This window comes from Sphaeramia orbicularis, chromosome 18, assembly GCF_902148855.1.
Source record: "Sphaeramia orbicularis chromosome 18, fSphaOr1.1, whole genome shotgun sequence".
NCBI lineage: Eukaryota > Metazoa > Chordata > Actinopteri > Kurtiformes > Apogonidae > Sphaeramia > Sphaeramia orbicularis.
In genome coordinates, this window is record NC_043974.1 from 13,096,053 (window position 1) to 13,115,250 (window position 19,198).

The window sequence follows — 19,198 nt, forward strand, 5'->3', positions numbered from 1 at the left end:
TAGCAAGTGTGCCTAAAATGCACTATTTCTTCCATTATAACCACTGTTTTTGATCCGTAAACCATTAAGGCATAAATCCTGCTTTTACTGATATCTGGAGTTCATTTGAGAGGTGAGGGTCTAGAATTAATCTGTTTACGTTGTTAATCTTGGAGTTAATCATTGACATATGCCAGGCTGCAAAAATCAAATAATATGTGATCCAATTTTTGTGCAGGTTTTGAAAAAAAAAATCATTTTTTGAGTTTTTTGTATCAAAAAATGTAGTGACATGATGAAAAGAGATAATTTACAGGGTTAAAAAAAATGTAAAATGAATGATTATTTGATATGTATGATTAGGGCTGACCTTGATTTACAAAAATAAAATCAAATTTAGCACAAAAATAAATCAATACATAATATTTAATAGTTTGATTTATAGGTGTGCATTTTACGCACACTTGGTGACAGATGCTAGTATTTTTGAACATTTGACCTAGCGCCAAAAATAATAATGCAAATTAACCGATGTTGGAGTTTATCATTGTCATATGCCAGGATAAAAAAAATCAAATAATATGTGATCCACTTTTTATTTAGTGTATTGAAAAAAAATATTTTTTTGTGTTTTTTGTATCCAAAAAAATGGTTTGTTTACATTACAAACACGGCATTTAAAGGGTTAAAAAATGTGACAATTATTGAGTATTTGGTATTTTTATTTACGGCTCAAGTTGATGAAATAGAAAAAAAGTGTAAAAGAAATAAAAACAAACTATGAAATTTTTTTTTGACATTATTCCACAAGTTTGTCAAAAAGGCACACTTGGTGCTTAGTAAGGGCCTTGGTGGATGGGATACCAGAGGGTTAAGTAAAAAAAATCTTCAGTTAAGCCAAAAAAATCTCAAATTTAGCAAAAAATCTTCAATTAAGCCAAAAAAATCTTCAGTTAAGTAAAGAAATTCTTGAATTAATAAAAAAAAATCTTCAATTAATCAGTTAATCTTCAATTATTACATTTTTTAATTTAAATTTCAGTTTTTTGAGGGTTTTTTGTTGTTGTTGTTGTTGTTGTTGTTGGATAGTTTATAAAAGTATGTATTTTCATAATTTATTTTTAAAAAATTTTTTTACACGAAAACAAAGACAAAAATTTGGCATTGTCATTATTTATAGGTTATTATGTTATTATTTTACTGGTCCGGCCCACTTCAGATCAAATTTAGCTGAATATGTCCCCTGAACTAAAATGAGTTTGACACCCCTGATGTAAAACAAACTCTACATTCATGTGCATGTTTAGAGGCGATAGAAATGCGTCGATAAGCGCCGCTGGTAATAAGGGAAGATTCAGTGGTAGCTTTGACATATTCAAACCAATTTGCGATTGATATTCGAGGCACGCATCCCTATCATCAAACACTCCCATATTCTCATTTCACTGTTTGATACTGGATATAAACACTCTCAGCTTCCTCCCGTTGGGGAATAGGAGGCAGGTGATTGGACGGCTGACCGAAAAAAGGGAAGAGGAAAAAGCATGTACTCAAAGGTAGGTGCAGCAACCCAGAGACCGACAGCAGATACTTAATGGAAAAACACATCCCTTCTCCCAGCATGTGCTTGTCTCGGAAGCAACTCTCAATGGTGCCTTGTTTAAAAACACACATACAGTAGATTTCTGAAGACATACACACACTGGGTTTAGTGCTGCACTTGGCTGTCAGAAGGGGGAAGGAAAAAAGAAGCAGCAGAAAAGCCTCTAAAAGCTCAGCAGAAATGTATTTATAGACAGAAATAAAAGGATTATACCTCCATGAAGGAGTAGGGGAAATCCAGTGATTTCCAGACATGCCAGATGCTGTACAATCTCAGTTGGAGGGAAGGCGGGGGTGGGAAAAGAAGATAGGGAGGAAGAGGATGGAGAAAGTGGAAGAAAGACTGACAGATGGGGATGGAGAGGCTGACAAAGAGAAACAAGGCCCGGTGCTTTTGTCGGTGTTACTTCACTGGCTTCGCATTGGCCTTGCAGCCACGTCAGACCCTGGTAATTATCCCCTGCCAGCTTGTTAGAAATAGGGTGGCTTTTTGTGAGAGGGATGCCTGCTAAGTGTTAATTAGCAGCATAATGAGAAAGCTACCTTTCTCTTACACGCACGCACTCCACTGTGTGTTTGGATGGACTGGAAAGATTACAGGACATATTTTAGAAGTATTAAAATTAAGTCCGGTTTTTATCTTTTCAACAATGAAAGCGAGAGCAGGATAAGAGGAAAATCCACCAAACAGCTGTCAGAAAGGAGAGCCACCGCCAAACATGAATTACATAACGTCCCCAAACTCATTTCATTCCCTGCATATTCCTACAAATTAAAAGTGTCAACCCCCCTCCCCCCTTCCCCCCCTCCCCCCTTCCCTCCTCCTCCTCCTCCTCCTCCTCCTCCTCCTACTCCTCATCATCATTATCATCATCATATCTACTCCCCTTTTCTTCTTTTGTCCCTCTTGACTTCTTCAACGCCCCATGCTGTGCAGATGTTAGCTCCCGGATGTGCACATGCAAGTGTTAATACCCTGCCTGAGTGTTCTCGCTGTTGCTAAGGAGAATACAGTCGAGCCTTTAGAGGGAAGGAAAAAAAAAAAGGGGGGTGGGGGGTGGGGGGGGGGTAGAAAAGAGGAGATGAATAGAACCTTGTGAAAAGAAAGAGGAGGAAATGAGGCAGTGGGTGACAAGATTTCAGCTGGAGGAGACAGTCTGTCAAAGCAAGGGGGAAGGTGCAGGACGATGGCTCATCGTCATTACTTCAATGAAAGTGAATGTAGCATACAGTAGGCAGAATTCACTGAAGAGTTATGACACATGCCTTCATCTGCCACAGGAAGTGGATATTAATACAATCTATGGGGAGATGTTGTTAAAATAAGTAATAAGACTACACTGTAAAAAAAATGACTGTAGAATTAACACCAAAAAGTTGTAAAATTGCAACATAAAAAAACTGTAAGTGACAATACAATGCAAAGTTATTTATTTGAAAAGATCTTTGTGTTAACGATTAAATCAAATATAGCTGTTGTTCTTACAGGAAGAGTATGTGAACAAAACCAGATTTGTATGTAGAAATGAAGTATTTCTATAGTTTTTAGAAAATAAAACGGTAAAGTGAAATACAATGTGGTGCCGTTCAAATTGCAAGACCATAATGTTGAAATAACGGCGTATTTTCCTCTATCTATCTATCTATCTATCTATCTATCTATCTATCTATCTATCTATCTATCTATCTATCTATCTATCTATCTATCTATCTATCTATAAAAGTTGTAAAAAAGTAAACATTTAACAATATAACATTTTAAATTTGTAAATGAATGGGTTGGTAGAGTTGGTAGAGTGGCTCGTCCAATAACCAAAGGGTTGGTGGTTCAAATCCTGGCTCCGACTGTCCATATGTCAAAGTGTCCATGGAAGACACTGAACCCTAAACTGGTCCCAGTTGGACCTAAGGGTGTAAGAAAATATAAGTTCTGCAATATATCGCGATATTTCATTTCACAATACTGTATCGATATTAAAAAGTACTGTGTCGATATTCCAATGCAGATATGGCGGAGGTTCATTTTTGTTTTTGGTTTTCTTTATTTTTTATATCTTATTTAATATTATTTAACACTGTTTTATTAAATAATGGTTATTTGAAGCATCCTAAAAGCACTTTTTACTGTCTGAGAGGCAGATGTTATTTATTCAAATGCAGATATTGTGGAGGTTCATTTTTATTTTTTTGTTTTTATTTTTTGTTTATATTTTTATTTATTATTATTCAACACTCTTTTGTTAAATAATGTTAGTTCCTTTGTGGGAATTGCACAAAAATAATGTTCTGATGTTAGTTCTGAACTAGTAGAACATGAACATTTGAACAGGATCTGAAACTTTAATGTCTGTAAAATAGAATTTTAGTTTGAACACAGGAACATTTTGTGATATAGCATTAGATCCTGTTGGGATCAAATAAAAATGTGTTTAGTATTTGTGCAGATTTCTGGTGTAATTCCATTCTTCGAGGAAATAATCATTTTTTAACAGTATCGTGATATATTGTGATGTATCGTATCGTGATCCTAGTATTGTGATTTGTATCGTATCACCAGATTCTTGCCAATAACAGCCCTAGTTGGACCTGGTGGTTTTGGAAAGCACTTTGGATATCATGAAGGTGGAGGAAATGTGCTAAATAAGTGCAGTCCATTTACCATTTAAATCCAATGTTAAATCTACATGTTTAGAATGATAAATCTACATGTTACTCTGTAAATATGTTTACAGTTGGATGTGTTTTTTACAGTATTGTTCTGGAAACCACAGCTGCCAGTTTTTTTCCATAAAAACAACAGCATATGATTGGTGCTGTTTCCGGTTGTGAAAAAAACTTCATCTTGTCACATTCATTGGTCAAAAAAAAAAAAAAAAAAAGCCATTTGAGTGAACATTTGCAGTTCAGGGCACACTGTGTCTTTGGCATGAATGCATATCAGACTGAAAAGGTCTCAAATCCAAATGAAAATCCTGCTTCTTACACTCCACTTAATGCCCCGTCCACTGGATATGCGTGGTCTAATGCACGAGATCATAGGTTCAACTCACATCCGTCCAAATGCTGTTCGGAACAGGATGGACACTGGAGATTAAGCGTCCCATCTCTAACAGCAGGGTCAGGGACGTACTTTGCAGTTCGTGTGCGGTGGTAACGACGACCACCGTGGTTACTGTGTCTTCCGAGTCGGATGGGGTCTACAACTGCATTATGGCATGAAAAATTCAGCATTTTATGATGTGGATTTGGCTCTGCGGCCTTTAAAAGCAGATTCTCCAGCGAAGGAAAATAACATGAATACGAACGTGTAATAAGTGATTTTGGCAGAAGACTCATCAATTTATGCTTTTGGTTTTTTTTTTATAATTCAAGTTTTTAGCTTACCAGCCGACAGACCGTAAGCTATTGTCGTCACATGGCATCCGGCGTCGTCTGTCGTCTGTCGTCCGTAACAAAAATTTCAGTCATCTTCTCTGAAATTACAATTCCGATTGACTTCAAACTTGGTATACAGCTTCTTTATGATGATGTCAACAAAAGTTGGTGAAATTATTTGGATCTGATTCTGGATTTGGTGCGACTTTGAAAAATTTCCCCATTATAAGAGATAGGAAGTGGATCCATGCAATAACTCAGTAAATATAAATGATATCCAGTGTAAATTTCTACAGTCCAGCCCTGATGGGGAGATGACAAAAACATAATGGCCACATGCTGATCAGGATCTTCTTCCGGATCCGGGAACTTACGGAAAATTTAACATGGGCTCTTATGGGGAAAAATTTCAGTTGTCTTTTTCTCCACAACTACAGTTCTGATTGACTTCAAACTTGGTATATAGCTTCTTTATGATGATGTCAACACAAGGTATTGAAATTATTTCGATCCAGATCTGATTCTGGATTTGGCGCGACTTTGAAAAATTTCCCCATTATAACAGGTAGGAAGTGGATTGGTCCAATAAATCAGTATCAATGATATCAAGTTGGAATTTGAGTTTTTTACAGATCTGATTGGAATATGACCAAAACATGGGCTATTTCTGTAAAATAATAAATATACAGAACTGGGTCTGGATACATTTCCCAAAGCTTTTAATTTGGCCGGTAAACTACAGGGCCATTGGTCCTATTTTTATTAGAGTTTTCACTTGGATCACGACATTTGTACAGTGTTGCTTAATGTTAACATTGTGGGCTTCTGTATATACATGAAAAGTATCAAAAAGAAATGCTACAAAGCGTGGAAGAAAAATAAAATAAAATAGATAAATAGTTAATTAAATAAATAAATAAATAAATAAATAAATACAAGAAGGAAGTAGTTCAGCTGTCATCCTACTGACTGTCAGTCATACTTATGTAAGACCAGAATGGTTCCAAACTGGTGCTGTGGTTCCATCCCTGTTGTTAAACTTCTAAAGCACACATTCATATGAAGCAGTCTTTATCATCCTGTTGACCCATTCTTTAAACTGTGGGCCTTAAGTGTTTTCCAGTGTTTAAGAATAATCCTGACTGCTTCTGAGACCCCAACCATGATAACAGAAAATTTTTCATTTGGTACGTTAGCTATCTGTCCTTTTTCACCCAATAAACACAGCCTTGGACGGAGTGGGACGGTCCTGTCCAACCAGTTATTTAGAGTACGCACTACAACCATTTAGAAACGTTTGATGACTGGACATTCCCACAAACAGTGCATCCGTATGTGTTTTTTTTTAATCTCCTAAGTTAGTTTGGTGTGTAAAATGCAATAAAATGGTCAAAAATATTCAGTTTGCTTTTATAAATGAGCAAATAAACCAGATTTGAGGAGCTAGAATTTAAAAAATGCAACTTTTCCTGCATCAAAATACCTGAATGGAACAGTTAACAACTATGGGATAATTGTTGGAGCTTGTTTCAGACAAGAGCCTCAACGGGAGATGTATGATCCCAGTGTATATGACTAGGGATGTATCGATTACCAGTATAACGATAAACTGCAGTAAAATTGCAGATGGTTAGTATTACTGTTTAAATTCTAATTATCATGATAACCGTGTTTGATTACCGCACTTTGGGGGAAAAAAAAACGCCTATGTAAAGATCTGCTTTTATGTCAAATATTTGAGTATAGTTTTAATTTATCACAATTTTGATTTTATATACCTAATATTTGGAACCAATATTCACTTTTAAAATCTTGGAAAAGGTTTGTTAAGCATTTTTGTGTTATTTATGCAATAACGTACATACATTTTTCAAATCGGATTTTATATTTTTTTTTGTGTGTTTTTTGTCCTTTTATGTTGATATAATAGGTTAAAGTGAAAAAAATAATAGATAGATGAGATAGATGAAGTTGTGCTGAAAAAAAAAAAGATACCAAACATGGGTATAGTAAACATTTGTTTATATAGTATATAAAGGTAAAATTATTCAGTATTCATGAGGGGGGGTTATGATTTAAGGGGGAAAATTAACTTTAAAATTCCCTTAATACGCATGACTAGGAAGGGTTTTTGTGTTTCTGTCAGCGGGGTGAGACTGTGGAACAGATTTAATATAGAGTTAAAGCAATGTCCAAGCATGAAAGAATTTAAAAAGAGGTACAAAGACACAATTTTTCAGAGGTACAGGGATGAGGGAGGGCTTGGGGATCATTGTGTGATATAAAGATGTACAAGTATGTGGTAAGTGTGTGTAAATGTATGTATAGATGTGTATGTGTGTGTGTGTATATATGTAGGTGTATATGTGTGTATAGATCTGTGTATGAATATGTATTGACATATACGTGTTATTGTATTATATGTTTATGTAAATCATATTATACAGGGTGTCCCATAAGTCTCCATACATAGGAGACATAATACATTCCATACATATATGGTTCTAACATGTATTTCTTTATATTTCTTCTTTATAGTTCTTCAGCAGTGGAGGACACGCATTGAAATGTGTTCCCGACAAAATGGCAGTCATATAGAGCGTATTATATAAATAAAAATGGTTTATGTCAAGAAACGTTTATTTTTCCTATGTATGGAGACTTATGGGACACCCTGTATTTGTTCATAATAATATAAAGCCAGAAACCTAATTATTTACTAGTAAGTATCAGTCCAATTATGGCATAGTGTATAGATATGATTAGACGAGGAAGGTTATTATTGTTATTAATTATATGAGGAGAAGGGGTGGGAGTTTATAAGTTGTACTTCTTCTCACTCCTTTTCGAATATGTATTATATGTCTTATGTTTAAGTGCTTTGTTTATTTAATAATAATAATAATAATAATAATAAACTTTATTTGTATAGCACCTTTCATACAGAAATTGTAGCCCAAAGTGCTTCACATTGATTGAAAAAATACAATATTTATTTATTTTTTTATTTATTTATTTATTTATTTATTTATTTTTATTTTCTTCTGTTTGACATTCATGTTCGAAATAAAAAGATCAATCAATCAAAATCAAAAGTAGTGAAAAATAGACTAAATAGACTCAGACCACTAAGGGTTAATATTTGAATGTTTCTGCAACAGAAAGTGCATTGTGCTTATTATTTTCTTTTATTATTATTATTATTATTATTATTATTATTATTATTATTATTATTATTATTATTATTGTTGTTGTTGTTGTTGTTGTTGTTTTTGTTTTTAAATACAACTTGGTTAGATTATTCCAGTGTGTGTATAAGTACTTCTTGAACATTTTGAGCACAATTTCAACAATACCACAATAATAATGATAACCGTGATAATTTTGGTCACAGTAACCGTAATATGATCGTTACATCCCTATATATGACATACCACATCAATGAAATGCCATCAAACTCTTTCCGACCTCTGGAGCCAGTGCAGCCATGCAGGAGCTGAGGTGCAGACACAAAGCGTCAGATACCGCCCTTATCAAATGCACTTCTTCCAAATGGCTTGTGCTGTCAAATTAAGGACATTTACTGGGTTGTCAAAGCGCTTTGGCACGGCTGTCAGCCATTTAGCCCATTTTAAAGGGTGCAGACGCAGAGAGCACGCTAACCAAACGTGGCTGTTTCTGACTATCAGTGAAGTGCAGGAGTGACCGGCAGCTGCTCAAATGCATCCTCCTGTGTTTCCCATTTCATACCCCCCCCCATCCATATGCAGCACTGGCATCATCTGCCATGTATCAAAAGAGACTGACATTTCCCAGCTGTCCGGAGCTGACAAGGGAATTGGCATGGATTATTGAAATAAATGTGTAGAATGAGTAGTCCCATTGGAGCAAATGTTCTACTTCTGGAAGAGTGAGGAGCGAAAATAACTGCACCACAGGGACCATGACATTTATTTTTATTGATGCGGAATTGATCGATCAAGTGTATCTCTTTATCTCCTGACAAGGGATGCTCTGTTACTGGTCAGTTTCTTCTAGGTTACATAATACATCTACTGCACAGGTGTCAAACATGCGGCCCGGGGACCAAAACTGACCCGCCAAAGGCTCCACTCCGGCCTGTGGGATGAATTTATGAAATGCAAAATTATACTGAAGATATTAACAATCAAAAATGTTAAAATCATTTTAGGTCAATTCAATCTAAAGTGGGTCAGAACCAGTAAAATATTATCATAATAACCTATAAATAATGAAAACCATTTTTTTTTTCTTCTTTGTTTTAGTGTAAAAACAGTAAAATTACACAAATGTTTGTGTCTACAGACTAGCCTTTTGCAAAAAATGTGAATAACCTGAACAAAAAGGTCTTAAGCATGTGAAATTTTAACAATATTCTGCCTGTTACTCAATGTTTTGTGTATTATTAGATCCACTGTGATCTATAAGTTGGGATGCACATGTATAAATGATAAAACTAAGGCGTAATATTGTTAAAACTGCAATTTTTTTTTTTTAAAGAACTTTCAGGTTTGTTCATATTTGTTCATGTTATGTTCAAGTACTTTATACTGCTCCTTGGTCCTATATTGAACTGAAGTGTGGGGAAACGGTTACCAATGCACCATAAATCCATTAGTCATATTACAGAAACCAGCAGTACGGATCATACATAAGGATCATACATAAGGATCATACATGAGGTTGGATTTCTAGAACACACTCATAATCTCTTTATTCAGTCAAAACTATTAAAAATCCATGATCTTGTAAAATATCATACAGCAATAACCTTATTTAAAGCATTCAACAAATTACTACCAAGTAATAAACAAAAAAAAATTCACAATTCCGGAGAGTACTCATAACACTGGTCAACAACAAATTTATTGTTTAAGTTTTTTGAGCTGATTTAGGATAATTTTGGTGTGCTGAATCCAAAAATCACATTAATTTTGCTCAATCAGGTCAACTTTCTGAACTATGTTACATATTGGCTTTTTAACATTTTTGCTTACATTTATGGGCATTTTCACATCATATCATACAAAATTCTTTCATATTTCTTGCAATAAACGAGTTCTGAAGATTTTACTTTTGCCAATTTATGATTAATGTTTTTTTTAATATTACAGGTGAATGAAATGGCTTCGACTAGAAGATCTTGCAAAAATAAGCCTGATGTATTCTGCTACATCTGCAGTGAATACACCATTGTACCTAACAGGAATCCTGTTAGAAAATGATTTTTTTTTTCTCTTAAAACCTATTTTGGGTAAGAACTATATAAAAAATCAACTGATAAAGTCACAAAAATGTAATCAATTTTGTGAGAAGATCAAATTTTTCAAAATCAAATTAGCAAAAAAACCTGACCTGATTGAGAAAACAGATGTCATTTTTGGATTTAGCGGTGCAAAATGGTCCTAATTCAGTTGAAAAAACCTAGACAACTTGCAAAAAAACATTTTTTTGTAACCCAGTGTAATTTGAGAGGTTTTGGAGATTTCACATTACCCAAATTTCGAACCGCTCGTAAACGCTTTTGTGCGTCTGTATGTGGTGTGAAACTTTGGAACAGTCTGGACATCCAACACAAGCAACGCCAAAATATCCACCCGTTTAAACTGTTCTATAAACATATGGTCTGGTCCCAGTGTAAAGATGGAGGGTCTTAAAACTGATGTTCCATAAATACTCTGTCTTAAATGTTAATGTGTGCTTGTTGTTCCTCATCTAGTTGGTCTGTGTTGTCCATTACCATCTGCTATTGTTCTTACCATCACTGGTATGTGCTGTTCTTTACCATTTGTGCTATTGTAGGTTTTTGTTTGTTTTTTTTCTCACCATTGTTGGTCTGTAATTACTGCTGTTCTTTACCATTAGTGGTATTGCAGTTTTTTGTTTTTACCATTGTTGGTATGTAATTATTATCATGTAAGTTGACGGTTAACTGTTACCTGTGGTAACACCACCAGGAATGTACTTTGTTTCTATTTTTTTTTTTTTTTTTTTACACACATTTTGGTTATGCAATGTAAATACTGTCAAATGAGTTTATTGTAATTTGGTATAGGCTGATTTTGTTCTATTTTGTTCATTGTTCTGACTGAAAGTCAAAGGACAGGAGTGAGTATTTAAAAGTTACTATGTTAAGTTATTTGAAGGTGAGAATGGGGGTGGGATTAAATAAGTTTTTCTTCTTCCCACTCCTTTTTGAGTATAAATGAATAATTTATTTGTTTGTTTATTTATTTATTTATGTATTTGGAATTTTGAATTTGCATGTATTCCATGAATGCTCAAAATAAACAAACAAATGAAATGAATGAATGAAATGTTTTGTGTATTTGTAGATCCACTGTGACCTATAAGTTGTAATGCACATGTATAAATGATAAACTAAGCTGTAATATTGTTAAAATTACAATTATTTTTCTTAAGAACTTTCAGGTTTGTTCATATTTGTTCATGTTATGTTCAAGTACAGTTCGTACATGTAAACAAACATAGAGAAAACATTGGAATTGACATTATTTATCAATTCTTATCCTATTATTTATATTATTTTACTGGTTCGGTCCACTTCAGATCATATTAGGCTGCATGTGGCCCCTGAACTAATGTGAGTTTGACACCCCTGATCTACTGTTTCATATCATCTTTTAGATTTTCTTTCTCATTTTGCAGTTATTGCACAGAAACACCACAGTTACTACTTTTACAGTTGAACAATCAATTACAGGTCCTTTCGCAGTAACTTATCCCACATCGCTGAGATATTTCCTGGTCATCTTTTAGGTTGAGATGTCATTTCAACATAAAATTAACCAGTTATTTGGACTGAAAAAGCCCAAAAAGTCAGACTTAAGCAGAATTTGTATATTTGTTTATTTTGGTGTTTACAGCAGTGGGCTGAAATAAACACATCCACATGAACTTTCCATTCACTGAAACTGGAAACTGCAATAAGGTTTCTTTCTTTCTTTTTTTTTCTTGAACCTTTTCATGCATAGTGCTCACTACAGTGGACACCTATTCTCCAGCTGTTCTCTTGTATATTCATGAGTTTAGTTGTTTTAGTTCCATGTCCTCCTGAGACCCAGCAATACATTTTTGTCCTCTGTAGGGGATGAAAGTTTGACAGTTTCACTAAAAAAAATGTTGTTCATTGTGAAGGACATTCCATTAAAAAATAAATAAATGAAAATAATTTTAAAAATGTATCTGAAAAAACTGTTGCATTATGCAGTTTTCAATCAAGATGACTGTTTAATGTAAAAAAAAAAAAAAAAATAAAAAAATAAAAATAAAAAAAATAAAAATGTTCAGTTTCTTGGGTCTCAGGAGGATATCATCCAACACAATGGACGCTCATGTATCATCTACACCAGGGGTGTCAAACATGCGGCCCGGGGGCCAAAACCGGCCTGCCAATGGGTCCAGTCCGGCCTGCGGGATGAATTAGTGAAACACAAAAATTACACTGAAGATATTAACAGTCAAGGATGCCAAAATAATTTTAGGTCAATTCCATCTAAAGTGGGTCAGACCAGTAAAATACTATCATAATAAAGTATAAATAATGAAAACCACAAATTTTTCTCTTTGTTTTAGCGTAAAAAAAAAAGTAAAATTACACAAAAATGTTAACATTTACAAACTAGCCTTTTACAAAAAATGCAAAAAACCTGAACAAATATGAACAACCTGAAATGTCTTAAGAGAATTAAGAGTAACTGTACTATTTTTCTGTCTTTTATTAAATGTTTTGTGCATTTGTAGATCCACTGTGATCTGTAAATTGTAATGAACATGTGAAAATGAGAAGCTGAGGACAAATAATGGCATAAATTGCTAAAATTGCACTTTTTTTTCTTAATACATTTCATTTGGGTCATGGTTGTTCATGTTTTTCCACATTTTTTTAAAGGATGTAAAAATTTTGATAATATAATTTTATTTTTTTTCACTCTAAAACATATAAATTAGACATACAAATTTTGGAATTGATATTATTTTTGTATTATTGTGTTATTATTTTAATCATCCGGCCCACTGCAGGTCATATTGGGTTGTATGTGGCCCCTGAACTAACATGAGTTTAACACCCCTGATCTACACTGACGTTCAGACCATGACTGTAACTTTGCTGTTCTTGATAAACCTGATCTGCACGAACATGTTTGAGTGTAAATCAACTGCTAATTTTCTCAAACATTTTTTTTTTTTGTATTATCTCCATAACTAGTATTAGAATATGATAAAATGTGTGCAAACATGAGATTAGCTGCATTAAAAAAATATCTCTCTATATATATTTCATAGTTTTCACACAGTATATCACTTTCTGATGATGGGTTTTAAATATGTTTCTTTGCTTCAAAAATCAAATGCATGCTGTCTAGCTGAGTGGACATTTTTGTAACTCTGTGAAAAATAGATTCATAAAAAATAAAAAAAATAAAAAATTCAATCGCATTGTTTGTTTTTCGTGGTTAAATAGGAATAAAAACACTCAGGAAAAATATCTTGATTAACCCTTTCATGCACGATGATCACTACAGTGGACAGCTGTTCTCTTGTATATTCATTATTCATGGATTTTGTTGTTTTAGTTCCATATCAGCCAACACAGTGGACGCTTTGCTGTTGTAGATAAACCTGATCTGCAGTAACATGTTTGAGAGTAAAAACAACTGCTAATTGTTATCAGACTGTAATAAACAGAGGTTTTTTTTTTTTTGCATATTATCTCCATGCAAGTATGTTAAAATGTGAGAAAACATCAGATTAGCACCATTAAAATGTTTTTATTTCATAGTTTTCACACAGTATATCAGTAAATACATGTTTCTTTGGTTCTAAAACTAAATACATGGTGTCTAGGTGAGTGGACATTTTTGTAACTCCATAAAAATAGGCTAACAAAAATCAACAGAATTATTATTTTTATGCCTAAAGAGGAATAAAAACACTCAGGATAAAAAATCTTGATTAACCCTTTCATGCACGATGGTCACTACAGTGGACAGCTGTTCTCTTGTATATTCATTATTCATGGATTTTGTTGTTTTAGTTCCATATCAGCCAACACAGTGGACGCTTATGCATCATCCCATACACTGACATTCATACCATTACTGTAACTTTGCTGCTCTACATAAACCTGATCTGCAGTGACATGTTTGAGAGTAAAAACAACTGCTAATTGTTATCAGACTGTAATAAACAGGGTTTTTTTTTGCATATTATCTCCATACAGGTATGTTAAAATGTGAGAAAACATCAGATTAGCAGCATTAAAATTGTTTTTATTTTGCAGTTTTCACACAGCATCTCAGTAAATACATGTTTCTTTGGCTCTAAAACTAAATACATGGTGTCCAGCTGAGTGGACATTTTTGTAACTCCATAAAAATAGGCTAACAAAAATCAATAGAATAATTATTTTTATGCCTAAAGAGGAATAAAAACACTCAGGAAAAAAATTAAGGTTCTCATAATTCATGCGTGAAAGGGTTAAATAAAAAATAAAATAAAATAAGTAACATCTGAATTGCTGAAAAAACACACACACAAAAAAAAAACCTTATGCCAACACCATTGCCAGCTGACATGAACATGCACACATGCCTAGTGCCTAGTTCCTAGTGCTTCATTCATTAGCGCACTGGTGCCTGCAGGCTGGAGCCCAGTTTCCGTCATAAAAACAGCTACTTTATTATGCATGGACAAAAAAAAAAAAAATGATGCATATGCAGCAAGTTTGGCCAGGATTCATGCCCGGCTTTCCACCTCCTCTGCTTAGGAAGCAAACAAACAAAATATGTGCATTATCTAAGCTTGGTAGTCTGCAAATATGAGGGTAGAACAACTAAAATCATGTATTTACTGGGAAAAAAAGATACAAACTACAATATATCATCCGAGTTTTCTACAGAAATACAGCTGCTTTTCATTATAATCATCAAAGCATTGCATTGCACAAGTCTTGATGTGTATTTGACTAATACTCGACAGATAAATCCAGTTTTACACGTTAAAATCATGCGCGTTTTTGCTGCGGACATTTGGGAGCACCCCCATCCTCATCCTCGGAACCACGGAAAACACTCCACTGGGGAAAGAGTAAAATTACACAAATCTTTATGTCTACAGACTAGTCTTTTGCAAAAAAAAAAATGTGAATAACCTGAAGAAAAATGTCTTAAGCATGTGAAATTTTACCAATATTCTGCCTGTTAGTCAATGTTTTGTGTATTTGTAGATCCACTGTGATCTATAAGTTGTGATGCACATGTATAAATGATCAACTACTGTTAAAATTGATGTTATTTTTCTTAAGAACTTTCATTATGAACATCAAAACACCTCATTGCACAAGTCTTGATGTGTATTTGACTAATACTCGACAGATAAATCCAGTTTTACACCATGCGCGTTTTTGCTGCGGACATTCGGGAACATCCTCATCCTCGGAACCACGGAAAACACTCCACTGGGGAAACACTCCTGCTCTTCCAGATGTTCACAGTGCCCACTGGCGATGTGAGTTGGTGTCAGTGCTGTTCGTTGCAGTGTTTCAGTCAGACTTGGGACTAAAGCCAAACAAGAGGAGCGCTGCGCTAAAACATTCTGTTCTCAAATCTTACGCGCACCTTGGCTGCGGGTTGCGGGGAAAATATGCGCGCGGCGTGGACCGAGTGTGTGGAGATACCAGCAGGTCTAAGTCCCTGCGCATGCTTACTGGAGTGAAATGACACGGTTAATTCATTACAGGTGCGTAATGCCGACACCGGGTTTTTTGGAAGATGATACTGAGAAAATGTGCGTTCAGGGCGCAGCGCGTAAAAAGGACTGAAAGAAAAGAAAACTGATCCGGGATCTGGGTGGACACGGTGGTCCTGCGGGTACTCACCTCGCTCATCTTGGTGTAACGTGAACCGATGGAGTTCTGCAGCAAAAATTTAAAAAAAAAAAAAAAAAAAAGAAGTGGACTTGAGAGTCGTGGGTGTCCGCGTCCAGACGTGGATGGCACCGAGGATTTTCACCCGTGGGTAGAGTGGTGCAGTGCGCGCGCGTCTTGCAGACTGTGGAAAAAATCAGATGAACCGCTGCTGGTGTGGAGTGTGAGAATAAAGTGATGCTCTGCTCTCCTCTGGTACAGATGATGGAAGGAAGGAAGCTTTAGAGCCTCTAACAGTGCGGTTTATGGGCAACAGGATCCCCCCCCTCCTCCTCCCCCCCTTCTCTCTCTCTCTCTCTCTCTCTCTCTCTCTCTCTCTCTCTCTCTCTCTGTCTCGCCCACTCAGTCTCAACCAGTCACCGGGGAGCAGACATTGCCCTACTACAGGGATGTAGGCTAATAGGTACATAATAAGGAGGGGAACCCTGGAGCATTTAACCCTGCATTTCACAGAAAAAAAAAAGTGTTAATTGACGTTTGACAATTATTAACCCTTTCATGAACAGTGGTCACTCCAGTGGACAGCTGTTCTCTTGTATATTCATGGGTTTTGTTGTTTTAGTTCCATATCAGCCAACACAGTGGACACTAATGCACCATCCCATACACTGACATTCATACCATTACTGTAACTTGACTGTTCTACATAATCCTGATCTGCACTAACATGTTTGAGTGCAAAAAAAAAAAAAAAAAAAAAATGCAAATTTTTATTAGATTGCAATTAACAGGATTTTTTTTTTTTTTTTGCATTTTTAACCCTTTCATGCATACTGGTCACTACAGTGGACGGCTATTCTCTTGTATATTCATGGGTTTTGTTGTTCTTTTGGTTGTTTTGGTTTTTTTTTTTTTTTTTTTAACACATATCTTTATTAAAGTTTTAAAACACTACATATCTTTTCTGACATGAATTGGTAACATTATGTAGATCTCTCCTGAGCATAAACCCCCAGAATCACAAGCCCTCCCCATAGTTTTCACACAATTTATCAGTAAATACATGTTTCTGTGCATCAAAAATTAAACGTGTGGTGTCCAGCTGAGTGGACATTTTTGCAACTTCATGAAAAATAGGTTAACAAGAATTTTTTTTTTCATTATTATTTTTTTATGTATTTTTTAATTTTTAAAAAAAAATATTTTTATTTTATTTATATATTTTTATTTATTTTTCAGAAAAAAAAAAAAAAATTCAATCATATTGTTTTTTTCATGCCTAAAGAGGAATAAAAACACTCAGGAAATTTTTTTTTATTAAGGTTCTCATACTTCATGCATGAAACGGTTAAACAAAAAGTTTTTTGGGTTTTTTTTTGCATATTATTTCAATAAAGTAAGTAATAACTAGTATTAGAGTATGATAAAATGTGAGAAAACATCAAATTAGCAGCATTAAAATGTTTTTATTTAATAGTTTTCACACCGTATATCAGTAAATGCATGTTTCTTTGCCTTTAGAATTTAACGCATGGTGTCCAGCTGAGTGGACATTTTTGTAACTCCATGAAAAATAGGTTGATGAAAAAAATTAATTTGCAATGTTTTCTTTTCTTTCTTTTTTTTTTTTTTCGTGCCTAAAGAGGAATAAAAACACTCAGGAAAAAAAAAAATCTTGATTAAGGTTCTCATAAATCGTGCATGAAAGGGATATACAAGAGAGCAGCTGTAGAGGAACTGTCCACTGGAGTGACCACTGTGCATGAAAGGGTTAAAACCCATCATGAGAAAGTGATAGACTGTATGAAAATTATGAAATAAAAAAATTTGAATGCAGTTTTCTCACATTTTAGCGTACTCTAATAGTAGTTGTTACTCACTTCATGGAGATAATATGCAAAAAAAAAAAAAAAAAACTTTTTGTTTAAGAAAACTGTCACAGTCTAACAACAATTAGCAACTGATTTACGCTAAAGCATGTTTGTGCAGATCAGGTTTATCTAGAACAGCAAAGTTACAGTAATGGTGTGAATTACAGTTTATGGGATGATGCTTTAGTGTCCACTGTGCTGGCTGATATGGAACTAAAACAACAAAATCCATGAATAATAAATATACAAGAGAACAGCTGTCCACTGTAGTGACCACTGTGCATGAAAGGGTTAAGCAAAACAATACTAGGAAATTGTTGTTGTTTTTTTTGTTTTTTTCTTTCAAAAGAAGGTTCACCTTGCAGTTTTTTGTTTTTATTTTGCACCTTTACAACATGCCCATCAAAGAGGAGATTGCTGACTAAATATTAAATTTAGAACTCGCAGCGAATCTGCTTCAGGAGAAAATAATAATTTAACCCTTTCATGCATGAATTATGGGAACCTTAGTCAATAATTTTTTTTTCATGAGTGATTTTATTCCTCTGTAGGTGTGAAAAAAACAATGCAGTTGATTATTTTTTTTTTTTTTATGAACCTATTTTTCATGGAGTTACAAAAATGTCCACTCAAACATGTCAAACACGTGGCCCGGGGGCCAAATGCGGCCCGCCAAAGGGTCCAGTTCGGCCCCTGGGTTGTTTTTGCCAAGTGCAAAAATTCCACAGTCTTGAATTGAATTAAGCAAAAGAAAATTAGCTTGAATTAAGGAAAAAAATCTTGAATCTAGCAAAAATAAATAAATAAATCTTCAATTAAGTAAAAAAAATAAAAATTTGGATTAAGCAAAAAAAAAAAAAAAAAAAATTCTTCAATTAAGTAAAAAAAAAATAAAAAATCTTGAATTAAGCATAAAAAAAAAATTTCAATTAAGTAAAAAAAAAATCTTCATTTAAGCCAACAAAAAATCTCAAATTTAGCAAAAAATCTTGAATTAAGCCCAAAAAAATCTTCAATTAAGTAAAAAAAAGTCTTGAATTAAGCCAAAAAAAAAAAAAAAAATCTTCAATTAAGTAAAAAAAATCTTGAATTAAGCAAAAAAAATCTTCAATTAAGTAAAAAAAAATCTTGAAATAAGCCAAAAAAAAAAAAAAAAAATCTTCAATTAAATAAAAAAAATCTTGAATTCAGCCAAAAAAATCTAGAATTAACTACATATTTTTTTCTTCGTTTCAGTGCAAAAAATAACATTAAATTATGAAAATATTTACATTTACAAACTATCCTGTAACACTAAAATATGAATAACCTGAAATGTCTAAAGAAAATTCAGCACAATTTTAACAATTTTTCTGCCTGTTCCTCTGTGTTTAGTGTCTTTGTAGATCTGATCCATAATGCACATGGACAAATGAGAAGTTGAGGAATAGTATTGTTAAAACTGCACTAAATTTTCTTATGT